Source organism: Helicoverpa armigera, chromosome 7, assembly GCF_030705265.1.
Source record: "Helicoverpa armigera isolate CAAS_96S chromosome 7, ASM3070526v1, whole genome shotgun sequence".
Taxonomy (NCBI): domain Eukaryota; kingdom Metazoa; phylum Arthropoda; class Insecta; order Lepidoptera; family Noctuidae; genus Helicoverpa; species Helicoverpa armigera.
In genome coordinates this window covers 10,502,544-10,520,170 of record NC_087126.1, presented here as the reverse complement: position 1 = coordinate 10,520,170, position 17,627 = coordinate 10,502,544, and the positions used below count along the sequence as shown (strand labels likewise).

At 34.5% G+C, this 17,627-nt stretch overlaps 1 protein-coding gene across 3 annotated transcripts in view; it reads right to left on the bottom strand.

Annotated features, from left to right (window-relative positions):
• The window catches only part of LOC110371884 (uncharacterized protein DDB_G0284459), a 97,258-nt gene that overhangs the window by 54,791 nt on the left and 24,840 nt on the right, over window positions 1-17,627 (bottom strand). Inside the window, exon 1 of one of the 3 annotated variants that reach the window (XM_021328349.3) lies at window positions 14,947-15,154. The exons of the other annotated variants lie outside the window; for them this stretch is intronic. The gene's annotated coding sequence lies outside the window, so the exon portion shown is untranslated. Of the gene's footprint in view, window positions 1-14,946; window positions 15,155-17,627 lie in introns of those variants that run through there. 3 annotated transcript variants of the gene reach the window in all.

Sequence of the window (17,627 nt, the reverse complement as noted above, 5' to 3'; positions counted from 1 at the left end):
ATCTCCAGTTACGATTATAGTAAGTCGATGCAATCCACACCTATTATACCTCTAGAAGAAAGTACTACAGCAATAGTAAATGGGCCCCACGTTTTTATTTTAGTTTAATATGACCGGGACCACCTACGTAGGTTGACAGGTAAGTAACTATTTTTTTATTTTCTAGTTTTCAGTGCACATAAGATAAAACCGTTTAACTTAAAAGTTTTTTTACCGATTTTTTATTTTCTAGTTTTTAGTATTTAATGAAAATGCCTACCGAATATTCCTCATTCTATCTAATTCATTTAGTGCATCATTATTACACGGTCTCTTACCTGACAATTTATTACAATCTAATTCCTCAATACATAGCCCTTCCAGATACTTTTTTTTTAACAACCTTAGGCCTTATATGTACCAGGGCCGCGGTAACTCTTTCGAACAATCTCGCAGCCCAGGCAGGCCTTGGCCCTGTTGGGCCCCGCTGGAGTTTCTGACAGTTTTCTCCTTGTGAAGCCCTTTCATTTGATACCCATATTGGTGGGATTGATAAAAAATTGTTATCAGCCATTTGGTAGAGGCCGCCATCTTGGATTTCAATTTTGCATAGTAAATTGTATTCTACTTGTTGAGACCTTTCATTTGATACCCATGTTGATGGGATTGATAAAAAATTGTTATCCGCCATTTTGTAGCGGCCGCCATCTGGGATTTCATTTTTTATAGTATATTGTATTCTGCTTGTTGAGCCCTTTCATTTGATACCCATATTGATGGGATTGATAAAACCTACGTTATCCGCCATCTTAGATTTCAATTTTGCATAGTAAATTGTATTCTACTTGTTGAGACCTTTCATTTGATACCTATGTTGATGGGATTTATAAAACCCAAGTTATCCGCCATTTTGTAGAGGCCGCCATATTGGATTTTAATTTTATATAGTACATTGTATTCTACTGGTTGAGAACTTTCATTTGATACCCATATTGATGGGATTGATAAAACCTACGTTATCCGCCATTTTGTAGCGGTCGCCATCTTGGATTTAAATTTTTTATAGTATATTGTATTCTGCTTGTTGAGCCCTTTCATTTGATACCCATATTGATGGGATTGATAAAATCTACGTTATCCGCCATTTTGTGCCGGCGGCCATATTGGATTTACAGCCAATTTGATATTACTATATTGTATTGTCATCGGAATTAAAGGTGTATACAAAATTTCAGATTAATCGGTTGGCAGGAAGAGGGTGAAATTTGAATTACTAAATTTGACCCAAGAATGAATAAAACAAACGGGGTGAGCTAAATAAAACCGTTTAATAATAAGATAAAACCGTTTAACTTAAAAGTTTTTTTACCGATTTTTTATTTTCTAGTTTTTAGTATTTAATGAAAATGCCTACCGAATATTCCTCATTCTATCTAATTCATTTAGTGCATCATTATTACACGGTCTCTTACCTGACAATTTATTACAATCTAATTCCTCAATACATAGCCCTTCCAGAAACTTGTTTTTGTAACAACCCCAAAAATCATCACATGACCTCTCCTGCTGTGGGTCAGCAGCGGTGAGGGAGTGCCAGACTCTTGACTAAAAACCGTTTTGTTCCGTCGGAGGCCTTTTATGTACCAGGGCCGCGGTAACTTTTTTTTTGCATAGTAAATTGTATTCTACTGGTTGAGAACTTTCATTTGATACCCATATTGATGGGATTGATAAAACCTACGTTATCCGCCATTTTGTAGCGGCCGCCATCTTGGATTTCAATTTTTATAGTATATTGTATTCTGCTTGTTGAGCCCTTTCATTTGATACCCATATTGATGGGATTGATAAAACCTGCGTTATCCGCCATCTTAGATTTCAATTTTGCATAGTAAATTGTATTCTACTTGTTGAGACCTTTCATTTGATACCCATGTTGATGGGATTTACAAAACCTAAGTTATCCGCCATTTTGTAGAGGCCGCCATCTTGGATTTTAATTTTATATAGTACATTGTATTCTACTGGTTGAGAACTTTCATTTGATACCCATATTGATGGGATTGATAAAATCTTAGTTATCCGCCATTTTGTACAGGCCGCCATCTTGGATTTTAATTTTATATAGTACATTGTATTCTGCTTGTTGAGCCCTTTCATTTGATACCCATATTGATGGGATTGATAAAATCTACGTTATCCGCCATTTTGTGCCGGCGGCCATATTGGATTTACAATGTTATTGATATTACTATATTGTATTGTCATCGGAATTAAAGGTGTATACAAAATTTCAGATTAATCGGTTGACAGGAAGAGGGTGAAATTTGAATTACTAAATTTGACCCAAGAATGAATAAAACAAACGGGGTGAGCTAAATAAAACCGTTTAAAAAAAGGTTTTAAGGTCATGAAGAGTTTATCAAAATGAATTTGGTACGTTGCCGCTGCGTCACTTAAAGAAAAAAAATGAAAAGGCTGAAATAAATAAATAAAACAATATCGGAAAACGTTAAAAAGATACAACGTAGTTACAGACAAAGCTAGTGGGTACGCATGTATGTGAACATTCATGGAAAATTTTTGAATATCAATATGACATTTCGCATTCTGAACCGGATTCCAATTACAATGTGCAACTTTGCAAAATAATTTAAAAAATCGTTTACAAAAATTGGTACATTATTTTCATGGCCACTCATGAAATCGTATGAATGAAGAAATAATTAAATGGCTTTTGCAATTAGCATTTAATTATAATCTGCTTTATCGTACTAATATTTTCAATGTGAAAGTTTGATGTGAAGTTTTCTATCACGCTTTCCTATAGATTGATCGACTTTTGATGAAAGCTTCCAGTAATGTAGCTTATACATAAGAATAACACATACGCTTTTCTATCCTGTTATGGGAAGAATTTCTTGTTTGGCTTTCATAACTTTACTAACTGTCCACATTAAAATTATTAGCACGGACGCGTCAACTATCGTCCCTTATATTTTCATTAACGCTTCCTGCGGCTCCATTGAAGTAAGCGTCCTCTTAATTAGCTCCATAGCTTATTTGTACAACATCTGTTCTCTTTCACATGAACTCCTTTACTCCGGAACTGCATACATTTTGTGTACTTTTGTTTTATCTTCATTTTTCATTCATAACAATTGCTGCTGGGTTATGATGTTCTTTGTAGTGTCATTTTGAAGGACATGTTTAGTATTTTCAAAATCTAAGATGTTAGTGTTTTGTACGCCCAGGGTGTTACAATTTTGTGATTATGTCTAGTTTACTTTTAAAGTTAACGATTGCAGGATTGATATTTGCTTCAACATCAAAAATTATTCTGTAAAACTGCATTTTATCATTATCAACATTTGGGGTGTTGAACCCTAACAAAGCCAGACGTTTAGCTTATCTTCTTTCCGTATCAGTAGCATAATGCACTTTAACATGCAAGTTGTCTTAATTGATGTCCATAGCAGTTTGCTTGTCAAACATCTGTTATTCTTCACAAGTTTTATCACTAGCGTATTCAATTAAAGCTATCTATTTAGTTCTTTTTATATGATTAATGTGTGAGAGTAGTTTAAGTGGTTTTATATTATCTAAGAGCCTTCTTTTACATCAATAATAGTCCATTTAAGAAAGACCATGTAACTTATGATTTTAGAGTTAGCTTAATCCATCAAGGCCCTCTTCGGTTGCTTTAAGACATATTCAGATCAAAATTTTATTTAATGTTAGATCTTTGATTGGATATTTTATTAAACAATTTTGAAGGTTAAACAGATTTTATAGCAACTTCTACTTTTACACTCTTTCAACAAAGTTAACTATTACTTAAGTTTCTGTTTTCAAACTTCGTTAAATTGATGATGGTTCTGTTTATTTATAACTGAATCCTTAAACTTACTCTTTATAAACAAATCCTGGTCACTTTTACCTAAATAAACACAAGAAGACGCGTTTAAATTAAGCAGAGGTTAATTTAAATTAGAAAGTTTAACTCAGTAGATGGATCTGTTAATAGATTTAAAACAAATGGTAGTCTATAGACTGTTGTATCTTAATTGATTGAACCAACGATTTGTTCGAACATTAAGATAATTTTGGATCTGAATATAGTTTTATAATTATGGCCATAAATTATATTAAGGTTGGGGCAACTTGGAGCTATTTTGGTTTTTATGAAGCAATATTTTGATTGGGCTTCCGATTTTATTTGTAGTTAATTATTTTTGGGTTTAATCCTTACGGTATCAACTTTTTTTTTGGAATAATGCATTTGTTAAGATTTTCAGTTTAAGAAATTATCAATGAAAGCTTTAGTTAAAATAAATAAGCTAGTCAAACCTTATGTATTTTTTGAGATCTATAGGCACCTATCATAAAATTCTAATTTAGCAAAGATCAAGATTACCTTTGACATTTTCTTAGTTACAAAAGTCTAATTCTATGCCTCATTTTTTAAAAAGCCCGTATCAAATCCATCTCCTTACAATTTACGAACTACAATTCCTTCTGGTCGTAAACTTGAACTGTTCATTTTGAACGCGCAGTCATTTGTTTTTTGTAGAAGCTCAACTAATTTAGAATCACGACATTTGAAGTGTTTTGAATTTAGGATGCGTTTGTTGCTATGTCGTTAAATGTGGCTGCTGTTCTTTTGTTTCTTTTTAAATAACTTTGCCAGTGTGAAGTTGGTCATTTGACGGGTGAGCAATACATAGTGTTTTGTAGGGTGGACTGCACATCAGTGGTAACTGTCATGCACCTTAACTCAATAGTAATAAGTACGATTTTCCTATAAAACTGTTACCACTGACCTGAAGTTGACTATACGTACATTTTGACTATCGTGATGTCAGTACCTATTAGCCAACATAGGCATACATGTTTCTAGTTGGTTTAGTTATATGGGTAGTATCATTTTTCTTGTAAAACTAAAGCTTATTTTGATGCAGAGAAGAAATTGGTTATCAGGAGAACCAAGTGGCAATCTTACATTTAGATTTTTGAAATGATAGGTACATACTTAGATTAAAAATCGCAGTCATATGTATTTAATGATCTTAATGGTCGGTTTTTAGTTTGCAAGTCATCCTAATTATATTAAAACCTTGTAAAATACATCTCAAAATATATTATGTGTAATGTTCTGACATTTACATGACTAATTTCTAGCTAGTCGTGAATAGAGTTAATTGACTTTATTTTGTAATGTTTCACCTACGTTTGAACTTTAAGCCTTATTAGGTTTGAGTGGGATCTTCAATGTATCGTCTCAATAAATAAAGATTTAGCTGATGAATTTCCATATTTTTTAATCTTAGCAAGTACCTACATAATATTAGAATCTACAACCAAACAAGTATAAGTATAGGAACATTATATCTATTAATAGAAATGTTATAGATGTTATAACATTTCCATAAAGGAAAAACATTACAACAAAAGATTCACACCATAGACAATGATCAACACCGAATTGACCTTCTCACGGTCATACCCTTTAAAAAGTGCAAAAGAAACAAAAGAACACAGACTCCTTTCATCGTCACTACAGACAGATCCTGTGTATCAACCTCATACTTCACGAGATAAAAACTAATGTACGCTATGACACGTCTTGACGCGTCTGAATGCTCACAGATAAGATTAGAAACTCCCGCAGATGCACGCAAGTGCACAGCCCGAGTGACGAGCGATCATCATCTGTCGAGCCTTTTCCCAACTAAGGTGGGGGTCGGCTTCCAGTCTAACCGTTAGCAGCTGAGTACCAGTGTTTTACATGGAGCGACAGCCTATCTGACCTCCTCAACCCAGTTACCTAGGCAACCCCCTGGTAAGATTGGTATGAGACTTACTGGCTCTTGACTACCCGTAACGACTGCCAAGGATGTTAAATGACAGCCGACGGAGTGACGAGCGATTTCGCCCATTATATTGGACAGACAGTTAGCTATTCATGTATGGTAATTTAATTGTTTGTAAGTGGAGTTGAGAGATGGTTTAGACAGGTGGTAGCAATTTGTGATTTAGGAGGGACAGAAAATGAGGCCATTTTGTTCTCAATTTTAAACGACTTGTTACATATTTAGAGGCACGCAAAGTTTGCAGGCATGAAAAGATTGCATACGATTAAGAAAAAGACGAACGAACGATACTAATTACGTTAATTGACGATTAATAGATGACAATAACAATGACCGTAGCAAAGTAAGTAGAGGTAAAACGAATGGAGAAATAAAAAAGAAATAAAACTGGGTATATAAAGAAGTAAAAACTTAGAAAACTAAACACCAGAAATTGATAAAGAGCATTCAAACACGCTAAAATCTCATGCCATAAACCATAGCACACATATCCCACGCTGCTGTGACCACAATCTTAGTGTTAAATCGACGTTTAGCGGCTCTTTACGAACAGTTCCCACGAACACAATCACTGTAGTCCTGTGACATCTTCAAGGTAACTCATTAGGTAAATATGCGGTAAGTTGCAGTCAAAAAGTCAAGCGAGGAGTAATTTGTGCAGTATCTACCTATTTGATAAGAATAGGCGTGTTGGACCTTTAGGGCGAAGGCTCACCCTTTGATCAGCTTTCAAATTTGACTACATACGAGAGTTTAGGTTATGGAGTATTCCTGACTATAAAGCTAACTCTGGTCATCGAAAAGTTGGTTTAGACAGAACTTTGGGGACTTGGGACTCTATCCAATAGATAGAGGTTTAAATATAAAATATCTCAATTTTATTTCGGGTCAGAGCCGCATGTCTCCTTCCATACTCTTCTACCTGCCGTCATCTTACAAGTTAATACCTTTCATGTATGTATTCTTTTATGCAAAGAGGCATGGTAGTGATATCAAACGTAAAACAAGACAAAATTACCCGTGGTACTACGAGATTGCCTATTATTATTTCCTAGTACGATTTCGTAATTCTCAATAACTTTCCCATAGATAGACTATTACAAAATCAATATCTACAAGTACCTGTGTAGAAAGATTCTGTTATCATTAATTCTTCACATCTGATTAGATTTGACGTGAGTGATAATGTCAGATCATATCTCGTATCTATCTTTACTATGATAGATATTGCGCGTCTTACCTCTTAGAAAACCCCAATGTTGTCACTGTTACATTCATGTTCTTCAGAATTGAAATAATTAATAAATTATGTTTAGTTATTTGTACTGGATTTATTTAAACTGCCTTATTTAAAAATAAATTGTCTTTATTATTTATATCTCTTATCATCAAAGTTCATATTTTATCATAGTTTCTTTTATCACCTTCTCTTTACTGATCTATCATCTTCAAAGAAAATTTTATCTATTATTCGTTTTGTAACAAATAGTCTACAAAATAGATATGACTATGACTAATGACTCAAGCCAAGTTTTTACAGAAGAATTCCTTTTCCAGACTTCAAGTATCATCAATGGATAAGGTAACTCTTTTCCCCTATATACTACAAATGTGTTTCTTCTTTCCAGACAATGAATTTGATTAGCAGCTCGCCTACACTGGCTTTTTGTTCATTAGCTCATTCATACTAATTAACATTCCTTTACAGTTCATTAAGATTTCTTATCCATCAAGTTAGTATTGTCTGAGTTCTGAGATCAGCCATTGTCACTTTAGTTATGCTAAGGATTATTTGTGGTTTCTCTTATTTACGATCTCTATGGAATTTGGTTAATTTGTGAATTTCTTTTAGCTGGAACAATTAATCATTATTACTCTTTAGTTTCTATTCTAACAAAAAAAGGAATTTTAAACGCCATGACCTAACCAGACAATACTATCAAAATTATCAAAGCAAATAAGAGAGGATCAACTCCCAATTTTCATAATACCATAACAAAAGATAATGATGACCTACACAAAACAGGTACAAATAATAACCATCTTCAAGCCCATGAACTACAGGCAGCAATCAAACTCATGCTTGTAGCTACAGCCAAATCAACTGGCGATTTCGACCGCAAATCCGCCGCTGTGTTAGCCCTTATAACTAATGTGCACGAATTAGTGGTCATAGTTGTAACGTGGGCTAAGGCTATCGGATGCGCTGTATGCATAACATCCTTTATAAGTATTATAGTAACCTTAGCCTTGTGTGGTGTTGTTTTTGCTTGTAGTCTGGGTTTATTGGGTTCGGTGTTTTTTGTTACATGTGTTTAATAAATAACTAATCCCGGGATTGACGTTTTATGTCATGATTGATTTGTCTCGTAAGATATTTAAGTGGCTTCGACTCTGTGTGTTAAATCTTATCAAATGGTGTAACAATTGTTAGAGTTGGACATTTAATTGGTCATGAATAATTTGTTACATCTTTTGTTCATTATTACTACACATCAATATGATTGCCTTTAAAGATATTCTTAATACTTTTATCTTTATTCTCACGTTTTTCTTGTCATTTCCCTTCATTATGCAAAACATCACGTGTGCTAACTATCTCAGATCTAGCTTCGACGTAATAATGAGCAGTGTCAACGACTATATTTGTTATCTTCCACATAAAATCAGTTCAGAAATAATGACAATTCATTACTCCTACTATGTCTTCAGTGGATGGTTTTACAAAGGCGTAGATAAATCTGAACTGTTGTATTGTCGGCTTTGTCTGTGTAATTCTATGGTACATGACTTTGAATTGCATGTGGTGTAATGTGATATAACTTATTGTGTTATGTGTAGTTTGCTTTGATCTTGACCGTAGATGCGTTATTTTTTATTTCTATGATGGGTTGATTACATCCAAATTCATTCATTCTATGATGAAGTGAACGACTGGAACCAAATTGATGATGGTGCTTCAAAATGATGAAAAAGCAATTTCTTAAGGTTTATCAGTTTTTAATACGAACTGACTGGAGAAACTGAAGGACAATAATAAGTAAATGAGACAACTTTGTTTGTAGCTTTAGCGCAAGTAACTACTTTAGACTGACGTCAAACCATTGAAGAATAAACAGTTAGTTCTCCTTACACCGTTGTACTTTTGTAAACCTTATTTGTTACCATCCATGCCATACTGAAACTCAGGTTTAAATTAAACCTAGTTCGGGCGGTCCACTATCAAATAATGCATTTTCCGAATCTATCGTTATTCATATTCTAGTTCTAGTTTATTTGTAAGCACATTAATTGTATCATCCTTGTAATAGGAAAACTTGTTTCTGTTGGATTAGTGTTCTTTTTTGTAAACATTATTTTTTAATATATTTTTTTTGTACCTTTTTTTTAATTTTAACGTTATTACCGTCTTTTGCATTCAAAAGATTAGCGGTAACGTCAGCATCGTCAATTCTAGCAAGAAAAGCTTAGACACAGACAACAATGTAAGTCTTAAGAATATATAGGAAAGAGGTAAAGTGCCACACTGCTTTCTAGTAGCTGCCGCTATTCTGCAATTATCTAAGACACCATAACGTGCAATCACGGTAAAGTGCGCACGCGTCGCCATGCTTTGCTTTGCTTAAGCTAACTGTTTGGTTGTCAAGCTGGTTGTGCCGTGAAATTGAAGGGTGGGTAATTTTCTGGAATTATGTTCTTGGCTGTGATCGTTTTGGAGACTAGAAAAGAAATGGTCTAGTTATAAAAACGTCTAGGACTACTGTTTTTGACTATTTAGATACAAGGAAGAATTAAGGGTTTGGGATAAGCACTATTTGAACAAACATCACATGAGACCTTTTGAATCAGAGTGTTAGGTAGGGAATCTAATGATTGATACGAAAAATACCTTGTGTGTCTTGATTAGAATAAAACGGTTAAATGTTGCTCTAGTAATCCAAATAGTTAAAGCACACATCCAAACACCAGTCACCCAATTTAACAGCCAAAAGTTAACCGTTTACACATTTAACCAATGACCCCTAATAACTGGATCCCACTGATCTTACAAAAGCCCAATATTTCTGCAACATCATCTTACGTACAGATTTGGAATGTCAGCCATTAAAACTGAATGCAATAGCAATGACCGTGCATTAGGATAATCTAATGGTTAGAATAGTTCCGTTTGTGAACGATACGCGTGGCCTACATAGCTCTGTGGTTAGGCTTAGGATAGACTGGATTCAGTTCGTGTATTGAAGGAAGAATATGCTTTACAATGTTAGGTATGTTGATGATTTTGACGAGATTTAGTTTCATGCAGATATTATTAATTAGTATTGCATTATTGAATGATAATATAAAAATATGAATGTATATGATATTGCAGTGTACTTTGGTTTCATGTTTGGATTATTTATTAAACCCACCAGCTCAAAGTATAAGTATACGTCATGGATAAAAAGGATCGTTTCAAGAAAAAGGGCCATGACGGGCCTGCTGGAAGAGATTTCTTATGAAATAAGCTGTGCCTATGTACTGTTACTATTACTGCCTTTATATCGTCCCACTGCTGGGCACGCTGGGATTGAGCATTAATCACCACGCTTTCAGATTATATAGTCCAGGTTTCCTCGAGATGTTTTCCTTCACCTTTTTATCAGCCATTTGTGTCTAAGTTATGCTTAGAAAGTACTTACAAACTTAGAAAAGTTGCATTGGTACTTGCCTGACCTGGAATCGAACCCGCGCCCTCATACTCGAGAGGTTGTACTTGTTGTTGCCTATGTACTATGTATCTATTTTTTCTTCTTGTCTGTATTCTGTGTGTGAACATAACATTTATTTAATATAAATAAATAAATAAGACCGGTGAAGCCCAATATTCGTCTAGATTTTTCTCTCTAGACTCTAGAGTTCGATCAAACGAAATATAAATGAACTTTAAAATACATACTCTCATATTACTGGTTACCTTTAACTACACATCGTAAAATATAGACCATACAAACCACAGCTTGCAACATCAATGGCCGTACATTAGGACAATCATTAGAACTGGTTAGAATACCGTTGTGAACCACACGTGACCCACATGGCTTGAGATTACCGACGGCATACATAGGAGATGAAATTTAATTAGGACCTGTTCTTGTATCTACTGTTGGAGTATCAGGTATCCGTAGTTTGGTTCCTGTGTTGAAGGGTAAGTTATGTTTGTGTGGTCTTCTTGAATCAATGATAATGGCTTTATATGTTAATTTAAAGCACCCGATAGTACTACACCTAAAGTAGCTATATTCTTCTTTGGTTCCTACAAGTAAGGTCTTGTTTTCCATAGTGAGTTGGTCTATGTAATAATTTTTGTTCGGTGATGCAGCTTTTGAGTCTATAAATACATAAATTCTTCCTCTGTCTCTGTCCCTATCATACAAACGTATAATAAACATATCAATGTATGAATCAGAGTTTCGTAATATTTGTACAACAAATACCTAATCGTAATTAAATGATTTCTCTTTGATTGATATCGTTAACTTTCCATTCTATTCATATTTACGTATTCATAACAATAATTGCCGTTATTTTGTTGATCGAAATAATTGTATCATTTTGCTGTCAATACTTCGTTGTAATGGCTTTATTGCCTTTTTTGTAGACAAAAGTTTCTTATGTCGTTATGATTATGATATAACTGTCATTCATCTTCATCAGTATCTTGATGGTCTTTGACCATGTGAAAGTTAGCGAAGGCTTCCAGGAATAATTTATTATGTTTACTTAAGTAATGTATAAAATTTTAAAGATCAGGAACACAAATTATTCCGCTGTGTATATTTTTGCAGGTGTATGCCATGCTCATTATTGTATGTAAAATCTTGTTTAACGACCAGCGATGTTTAAGTTTCTGCTCTTCGAAGCAGACTACCGCATTATTGAGTTGACCGAGTTTAGGACTTACCTAAGATATTTTTAGATAATTTTGCTATCCACCAGAACCTGTTTTTCATTAAATAAGCTTTAGAAGGCTCTATCTATTTTTGAAGTTACAAAGTGACTGAATATGATCTTGAATAACAACTTTTCTAGTAAATTGTGTTTTTGTATTTGCTGATACACAGTTGTTCTATGTACTTCACACTGTTCAAGCGTGTATTCTCGACCTAACACACGGTGGGACACACTATTGCATTGATTACTTGGAGCTCATCAAAGCGCCATTTCTCATGCGTATTTATGTAGTTCTCAGAACGACAGACTCAATCAGGAATCAGTTACATTGAGTGTGTATTATGCCTTATTATGTCCATCTGTTGCTTATGTTAGGCGGTTGAATAATTTATTAGTTGAATTTGAATTATTGGTGTAAGCTGACTGTTTGTTTGTATCGTTTTCATGGCTAATTTAATTAGAAAATTGCAACACATGTATCAAATAACAGAATCATCAAAATCACAAATTTGTGAAATGTTTCTAGCTCTGATCTATGTAATCGATTAACAACCATAACTGTATGAATTAATTTTAAAATACATAAAGACCAAGATAAGACACAACGATAAGCTTAATACTATTCAGAAAAAATGCTGTCGCAACTTTAATGACATAATAATGTTAAGTTTGAAGATATAATAAACTAGAAAACCGGTATGGATCCTAAGGAAGTGTTAGATAATAAAATGCATATTAACAAAGAAAACAGCATATTATTTGCAAATATTATGAGGGCAGGCGTAATGGTGTGAGGAAATGCTTGAGTTTCCTCACATAATCGGAATATGCAAATGCCAGTTCTGTTGGGTATTCATTTGATTAGTTTTTGTTATCTAATAACATTATTATCTACTGCATAATTAATCTCTCTTTTGCTAAGGTTCATCTTTCTATTCAGTTTAACCATCATCTTCAATATTGGTTGCTGTTATCCTTTTCATTATCCTTCGTTTATTGAGCAACATTTCTATATGCTACATCAAAAAAAGAATTAATGTACCTAGTAAATACACAAACCTCCATATGTACGCTTGAGTCATAAGCAGAATGATCTTTGACCAAATTATACTTTTGTATACCATGTTTTATGCGAGTAAAAAAATCGAAATCTCAGTTTAGATAATTGTCTAGTTAATATTACTTCAGCATCAATATTGAACGTTACGCTCTTTTCTTATCTGGGGTGAGCAGATTTCTAAGTGTTTGATATGAAATGCGGTAGTGTTTGATCGTTTTTAAACGCAATGCTGTGTGTTGCGAGACCAATTAATTGTTTGTGATCACGAATGTTAAGAGTAATCTTGTATCTTCGTGTTTTCTTTGTAATGTGTACAATCCTTTCTGGTATTACGGTAATGGAATGCAGTTGGATTTGCAAAAAACAAATATTCTTAATTGTAATAAAATTACGATTGGTCAGATTCAGCATAACTAGGGTTGCTGCTCAGTCTCCTTTCTGTGGCTTTAGGTGATAATTGCACATGGGATGGAATTTCAGCTTTATGGTCATAAGCTCAATAAAAAAATAATGCAATATATTTGAAGAGCAATACTCAAAACCCATATTGCATTGTAATCTGTTGCTGGCTTTTGGTAGCGGAGCCGTTTACCAGGGCCCAACTCTATAATCCAAAAATTATTTGTTATCATCAATCTTCCCATCCATACCAACTTGACAGTCATTTTTTCCACAAAATGAAGCCCTCATTGTTACCCCACGATCCTTAAGACAATAGAAGCTACTATTGGATCTTACAACAGCACTCGTATGGAAATCGTTGCGTTTTCGTCATGTGCACTGTCTGAAACGGTTGCATCATTGATGCTAGCGATAGTTGATGCTACAGTTTTTAGACCTTCAGACGTCAGACTGTCTGACAGGCTCGTTATTGTGGAAAATTTAATTAATTGCGTTTATTAGCAGAACTATAATTGTGTTGTCGATAACCTAAAGTGAAATTCTTGCATAGTTGGAAAATTACGCTTTCCTCTGGTGATGTGACCTAGCAATATGGACTCGGCTATATTTTATCGAGGTACGGGAAGTTTCCATGGGACGCAGAACAAACCGCGAGAAAACAGCTATGATACGATAATGATGATTATAGGTATTATTTATGGTGATCCCAATCAAATCTTAGATTATGGGGATCTATACGACTGTATTAATGTAAGCGGGGAATTAATTGATTTGATGGGACATTGATTTGGCACTTTTGCCATTAGGGTTAGCCATACCCATACCAGAAGGGAGCAGACCAATATCGGTATATTTAAAACTACACTACTATAAACAAGAAGTAGGTGTAGTTACAATAATAAAAACATCATTCATTCATTGCAAAATATAATCGCTATTGTTTACAAGCGATAATGATGGAGACTTGTTTTGGCAATATAGGTTTGTTATCTAAGCGGTACCCAAAACTGTTGGCAAATCTTCCAGATGATTCTCATAGACCTACTTATATGTATATATACTCTGAGGAATATATAGGTATGTACCTACTGTCCTACAGACAGAGAATTATTTGAAGGTCATGAGACTATAAGGTCTAATTTCCGTCACACTCAGAAAAGTGAGCCTTTGTGATTATATTGTATCTAACAAAAAAAATATAACACTAGTTCCTACACTACTTCTTTGACTGACTGTTCCTACATAAGATTTTTTTATTCTTCAATTAGTCACAATAGTAATGATGTGGTGACTCAGCGGTTGAAGAGGGTCTTTGAGAGTGCGGGTTTGAGATCTGACAAAAACTGATGTAACTTTGGACTATTGCCGTGTGCCATTAAAATGAGGTTTTTGCTACTATTTCTTGTATTAGTCACTTTCTTCTGACACTACTACTTATTGCTGTTGGACTTAATAACGATAATTCAAAAGAAGAAATGTAATTGCTTATCCAAATCCAAACATAAAAGTTTCTTTCTTCCCAGGACTTTTTATAAGCATTATCATTGAAACTTGTCAATATTTGATGGTAAACATTTGTCTACCCACTTTTTAGCCAACTCTCACTTATCATCGCGAATTCTTAAACCAAGAATATACACAGCTTTGTTTACCATTAAGTTACATAGTTAGTTTAACGACAACCTTAGATAAACTTACCCGCAAAGCAATGCGTTTAAAAAATCCTTAACTCGAAATTACCAACATTTCACACAACACAAGAACTCAAAACTTCTGAACTAAAACCTTTTTGTTTTGGAACTTTTTCGAACGAACACAATGTCAATGACGTTTCGATTTTTTCAAGATGGCGGCACGTCTTTCGCCAACGAAGCGCGGAGGGGCACTGGCGTACACATAGGAAATGCAGTGCATCATTAAAAGGTTATTTTGCCGGTTTATTTCTCAGGGAAGATGTGATTATATGCATCATTGTCTTATTTGACTTATTTAATAATACACAATTATTTTTTATGCTGCATGGTGAGGCATGGTCGTTTCCGAGAGCGCGGGAAAATAGTTTGCAGTTATGACCATAAATTAGAGTTGTACCTACTTTGAGGTCATGCTTTAGGAGTTTATTAGATTAAATACTAAAATAACAATTTGCAAGGCACAGTTTAGCCCTAATTATTTCATACATAAGAACCGGATAAATCAAACAGGATACAAAGCTACCTATAACTTAGTAATACAAACCCAGGTTTACATAACCCAGCTTTAGCTAAAGGCCGGCAATTAGTAACGTCTCAAGTACTAGCCGAGTAGGTACATAAGCGGCGCCAAGCGGCTAACTTGTATAGGAAACGTACGCCAAGGTCTGTCTGACTGGAGCAAGCGAATGTGCGAATGATGTAAGAAATCGCAGACTTGAAACCTGTATGGTTCTAGATGATTCTATGGTTGACAGATAGCCTAATATGGGAATTTGTAGTATGGTTAAAGGGGACGGTCTTGTTATTAGTATTGATAGGAATGAAATAGAAGATATAGCTTTTAACAACACTGTGAATATGGGACTGATTGATCGTAGCAAATTGCCAATGCATTTTATGATGAACTCTCAATTGAACGTTATGAATCAAATTCCTTTCACGATTGAACCTGATGAAACAACATTTGTCAATACTTAACTACTCTCAAATTGGATTTCGCCAAGCTTAAGAACTAAGGATCGCAATACAGAATTAACATTTTAATAAAACTATTTCATAATAACCACAAACGAATGTAAGACCTTGCCAGTCTAAACTGCAGTAATACTAGAATTTATTGACAAATTACTCAAGCTATCGAGGTGTAAACCTTTATGGCTGGTCTACGCCATTTAAATTAGTCTAAGGTCGGCTTCTATTGGTTTCTTATTAAACTGAACGTTCACTGCCGTTCTTGCATAATTACATCCTCTTGGTGACAAATCAGGTTGAGTTTTATGACTATTAGCCCTTATCAGACTTTGTGGTATACCTGTATTTCCGTTAGATTACACAAATGGACCAAAGCGTGGTGGCCTAGTGGGTAAAGGACCAAACTCTCAAGTATGAGGGCGCGGGTTCGATCCCAGGTCAGGCAAGTACCAATGCAACTTTTCTAAGTTTGTATGTACTTTCTAAGTATATCTTAGACACCAATGACTGTGTTTCGGATGGCACGTTAAACTGTAGGTCCCGGCTGTCATTGAACATCCTTGGCAGTCGTTACGGGTAGTCAGAAGCCAGTAAGTCTGACACCAGTCTAACCAAGGGGTATCGGGTTGCCCGGGTAACTGGGTTGAGGAGGTCAGATAGGCAGTCGCTTCTTGTAAAGCACTGGTACTCAGCTGAATCCGGTTAGACTGGAAGCCGACCCCAACATGATTGGGAAAAGGCTCGGAGGATGATGACACAAATGGACCAAAGAATTGGTAATCTCTAGATGGTTTGCGGTATACAATTTTGATTTGCTTTAACGCTGTCGAAGTTACCAATTTCTGAATTTAAATTCTTAACCCAAGATGATTGAGAAATGAAGGCATGTTACGGCTACAGAAATGGGATTAACGCTTTTCTCAGTAAAGCTATCCACAATGCATTTATAATATGTACTTGGGAATTGTGAAATTTTGTAAGATAGACATCATAATATAGATATTATAATATCAGATGTTAATGATTTACAAAGCGATAAACTTAAGCAATCAAGTCGTGATTAAGACGAGCGTTTAAGATGGCTATTAATATTTTATTGCAGATCATAAACATTATTGATATAATTATAGCTTATAATATAAAAGGAGTTAAATATTCCGTGACTTAATGGTAAAAGAAAAAATAAATCTTATAATACATTTGGTAGAAAACATTTTTTCAAAGAAGATAAGCTTTGATGATATGAAAGAAATGGGAAAACAAAAGGATAATAACACATAATGATATGATGGTCACGTCTGATATGCGGTTGTTTTTAAGCGCATTCTAAAATCGCATCACGACTTGAACGCAGAAATGTTGAACAAAAAACATGCAGATTATTGCATAACGAGGCTTGCAGAGTTCATTCATCTTTCTCATAAAATTCCAACTTCAGACTCATAAAATTGTCAGCAATCATAAATTTGAAGAAGTAAATAAAAGAAAGACAAAATCGAAACTAGAAAAGGAAATGGAGGCTAACAAAGAGTTAATTTATGATTTCTATGATACCTACTGATATTATGAAGCTGACGAATTCGTTTGCTTGTTTTGCCTAATCTCAGTTATTACTGATCCGATTTGAATCATTTTTTAAGTGTTAGATAGCCACTAACAAATACATATTTACCACGGAACGCAGACGCGGGTAAAACCGCTAGCAAGCTAGAA